The sequence below is a fragment of the Quercus lobata genome, chromosome 9 (genome assembly GCF_001633185.2).
Source record: "Quercus lobata isolate SW786 chromosome 9, ValleyOak3.0 Primary Assembly, whole genome shotgun sequence".
Classification (NCBI taxonomy): Eukaryota; Viridiplantae; Streptophyta; class Magnoliopsida; order Fagales; family Fagaceae; genus Quercus; species Quercus lobata.
Window position 1 is genome coordinate 30,376,904 of NC_044912.1, and position 10,139 is coordinate 30,387,042.

Sequence of the window (10,139 nt, forward strand, 5' to 3'; positions counted from 1 at the left end):
TATTTTTCACGAATTTTTAAAATATTGCCTTATTTTAGTTACACAAAAAATGTTACATTTTTTTTACTAGTGTTTAAACTGATAGGTTGTGATTTATAATAATAATGATGATGATGATGATGATGATGGATGCATGTATAAATGATGTTATACAAATTGGACTTACAATTTCAATAAATTTTGAATTTTTTTTATCTGTCTCTAATTAAATTGCTAGGCAATCCCTTCATTTTCGTTTAAATAGATTGTCTCTTTTGATTATACTTCTTCTTAGTGTTTTATTTTTGGGTATTGAATTAATTCTTCTTAGATACTTTAAATGACCTTTGTAACTACAGACATTGACGAATGCAACGAGGCAGAAAAATGCCCGGAAAAACAAATTTGTGCTAATGAAGTCGCGAGTCATCTTTGTTTGTGCATCAAAGGATACCATAAGGTTGAAGAAGTATGTGTTCCTAGTCGATCATCACTAACAATTTACCTCGCGGTTGGTGAGTATATTTACTCTATGTCTATATTGTATGATTAGGTTATTGCATGAAATGCAATACCCAATCGATGGTTGGAAAGGAAAAGGACCTTACAGATGGTTGAGAGCAAATTTTTTTTTTTTTTTCAACCATCAATATGGTATTGCATCTCATCCTCCTCCCATGTAGAGGATTCTATCATATCATCAAAATTTTTTTTTTTGACTGAAATCATATTATCAAGTTGGATCAATCTATCACGATTAATGGACCAAAATCACGGCCATTTTCATATTTCATAAAAATATTTTTCTGAGATTGATTTTGAGGTAAGATCCTAGCATTACTCATAAACATTCTTTATGGTTTTTTCTTAACTAAGCCATATATTAAAAGGAGATCAGCAATAATTTAAAATTTTAACTTTTTCTTCCTATCAAACACACACGGTCACGACTATATGTCAATCTTTTACGACCAGAAGAGAAACATGGACGAAACAGGTATATGTCAATCTTTTACGACCAAAAGAGAAACATAGACGGAAAAGGATAAAGAGAGGGATAGAAAAGTGGTTTTGGATGGGTTGGGGGGGAATAGAAAAGTGATTTTGGTTGGTAACGAGGTGAAGAAGAGTTGGTTGTTAGGTTTAACAAAAGTTTAAGACAAGGGAGAGGCTAAACAAGTTATAAAATTTTGAGGCAAAGAAGATGTTAACAAGAAACTCTAAACAGTCAATTCATGCTTTAGAAGGATGAAGGTGACTATACTCAGAAAGTGTTGTCACAAGAGAGGTTTTTTGTTAATTGGAACACAATTGGACATTGCACATATGTACTAATTACTTGAAAATTTAAGCTAAAAAAATCCTTTACATTTGTTATATAAATTAATTGGAAGTTAACACTTACATAGACTTTAGGAAAGTGTGGGATTGTGGGAACATAATTTGGAAAAATTGGTAACTTCTACAAAAAAAAATTAGGGTATTTCTTATCAAACTCTATTTTACACATTCATAATTTATATATATATATATAATTGATATTTCATATTTATTTATTTATTTATTTATTTATTTTTGACTTATGCAGGTATTGGAGCAATAGGAGTATTATTTCTAATATCTACTACACTGGTTTTATGCAAAGTGATAAAGAAGAGAAGTGAAATCAAGCTTAAGAAAAAATTCTTCGTTAAGAATGGTGGCTTATTGTTAGAAAGGCAATTATCTTCAATGAAAACAATGTTCAAAATGCAAAATTGTTCAACTCGAAGGAGTTAGAAAAGGCAACAGACAATTTTTGCCAAAGTAGAATACTTGGTAAGGGTGGCTATGGTACAGTTTTCAAAGGAATGTAAAGTGATGGAAGAATTGTCGCAATTAAAAAGTGCAACACAGTGCACAAAGGGAATCTCAACCAATTCATCTATATATATATATATATAAAACCGAAACTTTTGAAACTCCCACAATTTTCCACGTCACCACATCATTATTATTATTTTTTAAATAAAATTATTTAAGATTTATTTACCCCATATGTTGCCTAAAGAGAGTTGGAAACCAATACATTAACCAAAGTAGAGCTGAAAACTGATTACAACTCAACAAATTATCCACTGTCCTACAACTATATATATATATATATATATAATATACAATAACAACAATGTACAAGCTGAAAAAGAATGAAGAGCCATGATAATTGAAAGAGCTATAATTAGGATTTTTTTTTTTTTTTGGCTTTTGCTTTTGCCATTGCTAATAGAATTAGACATACAATGAAGTTGGTGTGGCTGGTTGTTGCTAACATGCTCAAAGCTCAAGCATGGCTCCATGCAACCATATAATACCTATGGTATTCTTTTTTCATGGTTTAATTTTGCTATGGTATTGAATTATTGCTTTGCCTCAAGTCTCGCATCTTAAGCTTGGTACCCTTTTTTTTTCATCTACATTATATATATATATATATATATATTTTTTTCTAATCTATGTTCTTTTAATTCTTCTGTTACTCCATTTGGTTTTGGTGAACATGTCAGATAGTTGAAATAGGTACGTTTGATTTTGTGCCTGTGATTGTTTTTAATCTTTTATGTCAAATTTTTTATTTGCTTTCATATGTGCCTGAGATTTTTTTCTCTATCTTATTCTTTTGTTATGTTTAGGATTGATTTTCTTTTGAGTATTTGGGTTAATCTCCATATTTATATTAACGTTGTTTTCGTGGGTTTGGTTTTTGGGTTATAATTTCTACTAATTATTTTTATTTTTATTGTACATGGCAAATAAAGTATCTCTATTTTTTTGGAGAAAAATCAAAGCTACAACCTATGTCTTCCAGCCTAGGGAACGATAAATTTTTATTTGGTATGTTATATATAAATTTGTTGAATTTGGTTTGGTTTTGAAATAGAATTTGGGGATTCTATAAATTTTGAAATTTTAAGTCTTGGGGTTTTTGGTATTTGTGTCTCAGTAGGTTGATCTTAATTCTTCACCTTAAATGCTTTTTATTTAGGTTCATGTGATTTTTTGTTTTCTTATTTAAAGCTATGATTTTTGGTTGATTAATTATTTGTTTGGATTAATTTCAATTAATTATTTATTTGGATTCAACATAAAAGATAATGGAATTATGTATTATAATTTTGATATTGTTCCATGTTTTGAATTGTCTATATTGTTATAACTAAGAGAAAGTCCTATTGTTACTCAAATTTGAAACTTGGTGTGTCTTCCTATCAAGGTATTTGTTTATATATTTACAGTTTATATTAGTTTTGAATGTGTGTGTGTGTGTATATAACTATTGAGAGCTTTGCTTTATTAATTTAAGAATTGTAAATTACTTTGTAGGTTTCGGTAACTATGCACTTACAACTCAATAACGTTCAATGTTAGACAACACTTCTAAACTATGGAAAAGTATAGAAGTTAAATATTTCTTCATTTAAAAAAAAAATATTACTAACTAGCAAAATGTTTATTTACTCATTGTTGGATTTTTTATCAGAGTCAATAATTTTTCTGTGCATCGCACGGGTTAGCGACTAGTTAATGAGATTGTCATTCTTTCACAAATTATCCATAGAAATGTGGTTGAGCTAATTGGGTATTGTTTGGAGATAGAAATTCCTTTGTTGGTTTATGAATTCATCCCTAATGGGACACTTTTCCAATATCTCCATGAAGAAAATGAAGATTTTCCATTAACATGGGATATGCGCTTAAAGATTGCCACTGAAATTGCAGGAGCTCTTTTCTATTTACACTAAGCAATTGCCTCGCCAATTTATCACCGAGACATAAAGTCCACCAACATACTCTTAGACGAAAAGTACAGAGCGAAAGTTGCAGACTTTGGGACATCAAAATCGGTAACAATTGACCAAACTCATGTGACCACCCTAGTTCAAGGAACTTTTGGGTATTTGGACCCAGAATATTTCCAAACAAGCCAATTCACAGAAAAGAGTGATGTGTATAGTTTTTCAGTAGTCCTTGTTGAGCTCTTAACTAGAGAAAAACCTGTTTCTTCAACAAGGCCAGAAGAAGGTAGAAGTCTCTCTGCATATTTCATTCTCTCAATGAAGGAGAACCATCTATTTGATATTCTTGATGATCGAGTAAAGAAGGAAGGTGATAAAGAAGAGGTCATCATAGTTGCTAATCTTGCTAAAAGATTTTTGCACTTGAACGGAAAGAAACGTCCTACAATGAGGGAGGTTGTAATTGAGTTGTAGGGAATTCGAAAAACTTCTGATGATCAACAAAATTATGAAGAACTTCAATATGCTAGACGTGAAGAAATTGAGGCTTCAGGTGTTAGTTTTACATCAACACAATCATGTTTTGAAATTGCTTCAGCTTCATCATCGATTGTCCTACCATAATTATCTTTCCCATCACTATGATTAATAAATTGTTTGTTTTGAGTAATTTGGTTTCATTCCATGCAGTGAACTATCATAGATTCTCTTAATATGTGCGGAACCTATATTTACAAGGTTTCTTTTACAAGTATAATGTATCATTTTTATCCATGATTTTAGAAATAAAATAGGAGTGATAGAGCTAATACATTGTTAACAAGCAATGAAAAACTATAAAATCCCATCATTGTAAGTGGTGATGTAGCATGTATCGTATTTTGTTTCGGTAAAATCTTTAAAGGTCGGTTTTGAAAATAATGACAGAGGACTAATTATCCTATGAGGAGAACTCTTGCTAGTTAGTTTTCTCAAAAGAAGCATTTAACAATGAATCCCTTAGAGTTATCTATTAGAATTCTAAGAAAATATTTTTGCAAGGAAGAATATTTTGGAGGTGGCTTCAACATTTTGGCCATAAAACCCCATAGATCTTTTAAGACATTAAGAATTATTAGGTCAATCTTTTCGAAAGTTAGAAGTTTTAAATCACAACATTGAAGTTGGAACCTTAAAAAAATATAATAATAAAAAATAACCCTAACCTTGGTACTTAGAGTAATTGCACCCGTTTATGTAAAATACAAAAAGTGATGAATTTTGCACATTTTAGCTCAAAAACTACCCACATCGGTGGGTCTGCAAAAATTCTACCGTATATATTTACACGATGATGGTAGTTTTGTATTAGATTTTTTTTTTCTCTCTCTTAACTGTGCCTGGTCAGATCTCTTCTCTCTTTCATTCCATGACTATCTTCTATGCCCAAAGAAAGAAGAATGAAGAAGAGGAAAAAGGAAGACCAATCATCACCACCATAGCCTTGCAGCACTGCAACCTAGCACCACCCATCCACCCACTACCCATTACAACAAATCATCATAATTCAAACACAAAATCAACCCAAAATCAATGGAAATCAAATCAAAATAAACTCAAACCTATCCCAAACCAAACTCAAAATCAATCAAAAACATAATCAACTCAAAACAAAACCCAACGGAAAACCCAAATCAACCCAAACCCTAAGTCGTTGCCTCTGCCAAGGAAGCTCACCACTGTCATTACTGCTGCCATAAGAGAGAGCAACGATGAGGCTTTAGTGGAGAAAGACTCTTCAGATTTGAAAAACCCAAAAGCCAGCCAGTGTTGTCGTCGCCTCTGCTGTGGAGAATCGCCGCTACTATTGTCACTGCCATGGGAAGGATGAGGCTCGGATGGAGAGAGTTTTCAAATTCATGATACGAGTTGTGGAGGTTAGTTAGAGAGAGAGAGAGAGAGAGAGAGAGAGTTTTTAGAAAAGAAACCATGAGATAGGGTTCAGAAAAGAGGGAGAGTGTTTTAATGTGGGTTTATAAAATAATAAGAAAAGAATAAAAAATATTATTTAAAGAAAAAATAATCTATAATAGATAGATTGTTATGAGTGTTTTTGTAAAATGTATAGGTTTTAATGCTAAAATAGACAAAGTAGGTCCTAATATTAAAATAGATAGAAAATGTTAGAAAAACTAATGCTAATGCTCTTAGAGCCTTAGAGTTAGGTTGCTAGGCTTTATCTTGAGTTATTCTAGATTGGAGTGATGACGTGCGCGTGACCATTAGTTTTTTTTTTTTTTTTTGGAGAAACAGGCCAAGAAGGCCACTTTATTCAACATTTGAAAAATCCAACAAATAACAATTATAAATATTTGGTGGAGTAGACTCCATTCAAACCAACAGTAGAAAAGAAAACTTTGCTCTCTAAGTAAAGGTATTAGTTAAAGTATTACCTTGCCTACAAATGTGAGAGAAAGAAAACCTACGAAGAAAGATAGAAAATAATAAAATGTCTTTTATAATATGACCACTAGATGAATGTAATAATTGTCCATTACTAACACTACAAAAAAAAGGGTCTATAGCCGCGTTTCAAAAATGCAGCTATAGACCCCAAAAACGCGGCTATAGCCTATAGCCGCATTTACAAACACGGCCTAAACAGCGCAACAATAGGCCTATAGCTGCATTTTTGTAACCCCGGCTACAGGTCAGACCTATAGCCGCATTTTTTAATTGCGGCTATAGGATTCGGAAGTATAGCTGCATTTTTAGAAACGCGGCTACAAACCAGCTTTGAGCCGCGTTTATAACCTCGGTTATAGCTTCAGACCTATAGCCGCATTTTTAAAAACGCGGCAATAGGTTTTTTTTAAAACAAAAACAAAATTTTGGGTTTTTTTTTTCCCCAAAAAATTCAAAATTCAAATAAAAAAATTCAAAATTAAACAAATTCAAAAAATTCAAAATCAAACACAAACCCAGAAAATTCAAAATCAAACACAACATACTCAAAATACAAACACACTCAAAAGATTCAAAATCAAACACAAACCCAAAAAATTCAAAATCAAACACAACATTCTCACAATACAAACATACCCAGAAAATTCGAAATATGCGGGCTTCATTCAAAATTTTCAGCATCTCCTCCATTTTCTTACTAAATAAACATAAAATAACCAAAAAAAAAAAAAAAAAAACCTAGATCTATAGACAAATCAATGTGCTTGAGACGAAGAAAAAAAAAGTATGTAGCTACAAAGAATCAAAGAAAAAAAAAAAGAGTTGTGCTAGAGTGAAGAAGGGAGAAAAAAAAAAGAAAAAAAAAGAAAAAGGAGAAAAAGAAGCAGCAGCTCCAAAGAATCAAAGAAAAAAAAAGAGTTGCCTAGATGTGAAGAAGGAAGAAAGAAAAAGAAAAAAGAAAAGAAAAAAAGAGTTACCCAGATGTGAAGATGGAAGAAAGAATAAGGGAAAAAAAAAAAAAAGAATTACCCAAATGTGAAGAAGGAAGGAAAAAAAAAAAAAAAAAAGAGAGAAAGAAGAACCTAAAGACGGTGGAGTGAGTGAAGAATGAAGAAAGAAAATGAAAGAAAGAGTAAAGAAAGAAAAGATGAAAGTAGGGTAGGTGGGGATGTAGGTGTGAAAGGGTTGGTACGCGGGAAGTTGAAGAAATTTTTTTTCTTTTTTTTGGGTGTGACATATAGTTGCGTTTTCTAAAGAAAACGCGGCTATAGGTCACCCTTTAAAAAATTATGACTAGACCTATAGCTGTGTTTTAAAACACAGCTAAAGGTCAGCTATAAAAAATGCGGCTATTGGCCACCATTTAAAAAAATTATTACAACTGGACCTATAGTCGCGTTTTTAAAAACGCAGCTATAGGTTAGCTATAGCCTTGTTTTTTAAAAACGCAGCTATAGGTTCCTCTAAAAAATTATTCGACTGGACCTATAGCTGCGTTTTAGAAAAACGTGGCTATAGAAAACTTTTCGCTATGTTTTAAGGTTAGCTATAGCCGCGTTTTTTTATAACGAAGTGGAGGTCCATTCTGTTCTTGCCAACAGCCCATAGCAGACAAGGGCTCGACTGGACCTATAGTCTCATTTTAAAAACACAGCTATAGGTTAGCTATGGCCGCGTTTTTGAAAAACGTGGCTATAGCTTGAGGCTTTAGCGGCGTTTCTTAGAAATGCGGCTATAGATCAGCTATAGCCGCATTTTTTGTAGTGTAATAGCATTAATTGAAGAAAAGTTGCCTTCAAAGAGGAATTATGAAGGCGAACAAATTGAACCGCTTGCCTAGCTGCCAAAGTTTTTAGGGTCAAAACGGAATTTGGAATGGGAATTTTTTTTGCCAAGGCAGCAATCACCTTGCCATGCACATCCTAAATCACCACCCCAATACCTACAGCATGTAAATCCTTAAAGATTGCCCTATTAAAATTTGTATTAACATAACTTGCATCTGGTGGTTTCCACTATGGTCTCCTTGGGTGCACCTTCTTTGTTGGACACTGCTTGGCCAACTGAAATTCCTAGAGATATTAACGCACCACACCAGCAACCTTATTCAATGGCCAAACCTCCTCACCAACCCGAACATTTTTCCATCTATTCCAAATAGCCTAGGCTTCAGAATTTAAATGAGAGCTGAAAACCAAATCAACCAGGTCAAGAAATGAAGTTACTCTAGAAAATTTAGAAGGCAGCGAGGCGAAACAAGCATCCCAGTCCGGTCTGATATTATCACATGACCATAAAGCATGAATAGTTGACTCCTCCATTTCATTATAGAGGTTGCAAATTGATGATAAAGCAATCTTACGCTTATGTAAATTCCGCATAGTCGAAATGGAGTTTGTGCAAGCTCTCCAAAGAAAAGATTTAACCTTATTTGGAACAATGAATTTCCAAAGGGTAGACCAGAATTTTTTTCTCTTCGATTGCATCTAAAGATGAAGCTAACTCACTGCTACTCAATTCACACAACAATTTATAACCTGACCTTACATGATACAAACTAGTCTGTGAGTGTGGCCAGAAAAGAAAATCTTCCTAAGCAGAATAACACTTAGGTATGGACTTGATCAACTAAGCATCAAACGGTAAAAAAATTTAAACCTATAAGACTCGTATTCCACCACCTCAATTCACTATCCAACAGCTGATCCACTATAGCATCTTTAGAGAACACTGAAACTGGAGAAAGAATCTGGCCAGAATTACTAACAAGGAGCCAAGAATCCATGAAAATTTTTATGGAGGTCCCATCACCTATCCTCCATCTAGCTCCCAATAAAATCACCTTTTGAGCTTTGAGAATGCTCTTCCAAGCATATGACCTTGATTTGGGCTTAGCATCAAAGATGGACCCTATGGGAAAATATTTGGCCTTAAAAACTCTATAAAACAAAGAATCAGTATCATGAACCAACCTCCACACCTGTTTAGCTAACATAGCATCATTAATGTTTCCCAATTCTCTAAAACCCATCCCCCCTTTAGATTTTGGTTGACAGAGAGTGTTCCATTTTTTCTAATGAGTCTTCCTCCTATTAGCCCTTTGGCCCCACCAAAATTTTCTGATCATTGCTTCAATATCATTACATAGACCCATAGAAAGTTTAAAATAACTCATAGCAAAAGTGGAAATGGCTTGTACTACTGCTTTCAGTAACACTTCCCTACTAGCCTAAGAGAGTAATTTTTCCGTTCGTCACTGTAACTTACTCCAAACTTGTTCTTTTATATAATTAATACTTGCCCTTCTGTTCTTTTATATAATTGACCATTAGTTTGAATGGTCAATTTAGGTGCAATTTCTACTCTTTGTTAAGATTGGAGACTATTAATAATTTGAGGTTTGAAGTATAAATTTTCCATGCAATTTACCCTTATAGGGAATTGATTGGATTATTCTTTAAAAAGTAAAAAGTTTAATTATTGCTTTTAGTGTATTACTTAAAGTATAATTTAGACCTTGTCAAAGTCAAGGTCTACTTTTTGTTTTTTTTTTTTGGTATTAAGGGTTTGTTTAAGAACAGTTTATTTAGTTGAAATTGAAAACTTTTTACTGAAAGTACTATATATAAAGCTAATAGGTAGCTAAAATAGTACAATGAACCTATGAATGTTACTAAAAAATACAATAGGACCCATGAATAATAGAAAAATATACTAAATAAAAAAAAATGCTGGCTTTTTAAGCCAATACCAAATGCACGCTAAGTTAGTCAAGATCTAATTTATGGTCTACCTTAGATCTGAAGTGTAAACACAAATCCAGTCCATAAATATGCACATCAAGCGAGTATTTAATGGGTCTTCTGTCTTTAAAAAGTTCTGCACCTTCATGAGGTCGATACGTACATATACCAAGACACATAATCTTAGATTCTCTTCTGG

The 10,139-nt window shown here is 32.7% G+C and overlaps 1 pseudogene; it reads left to right on the top strand.

Annotated features, from left to right (window-relative positions):
- The first annotated feature begins 415 nt into the window (after window positions 1-415).
- Window positions 416-4,466, top strand: LOC115961552 (annotated as a pseudogene).
- Window positions 4,467-10,139: the final 5,673 nt, after the last annotated feature.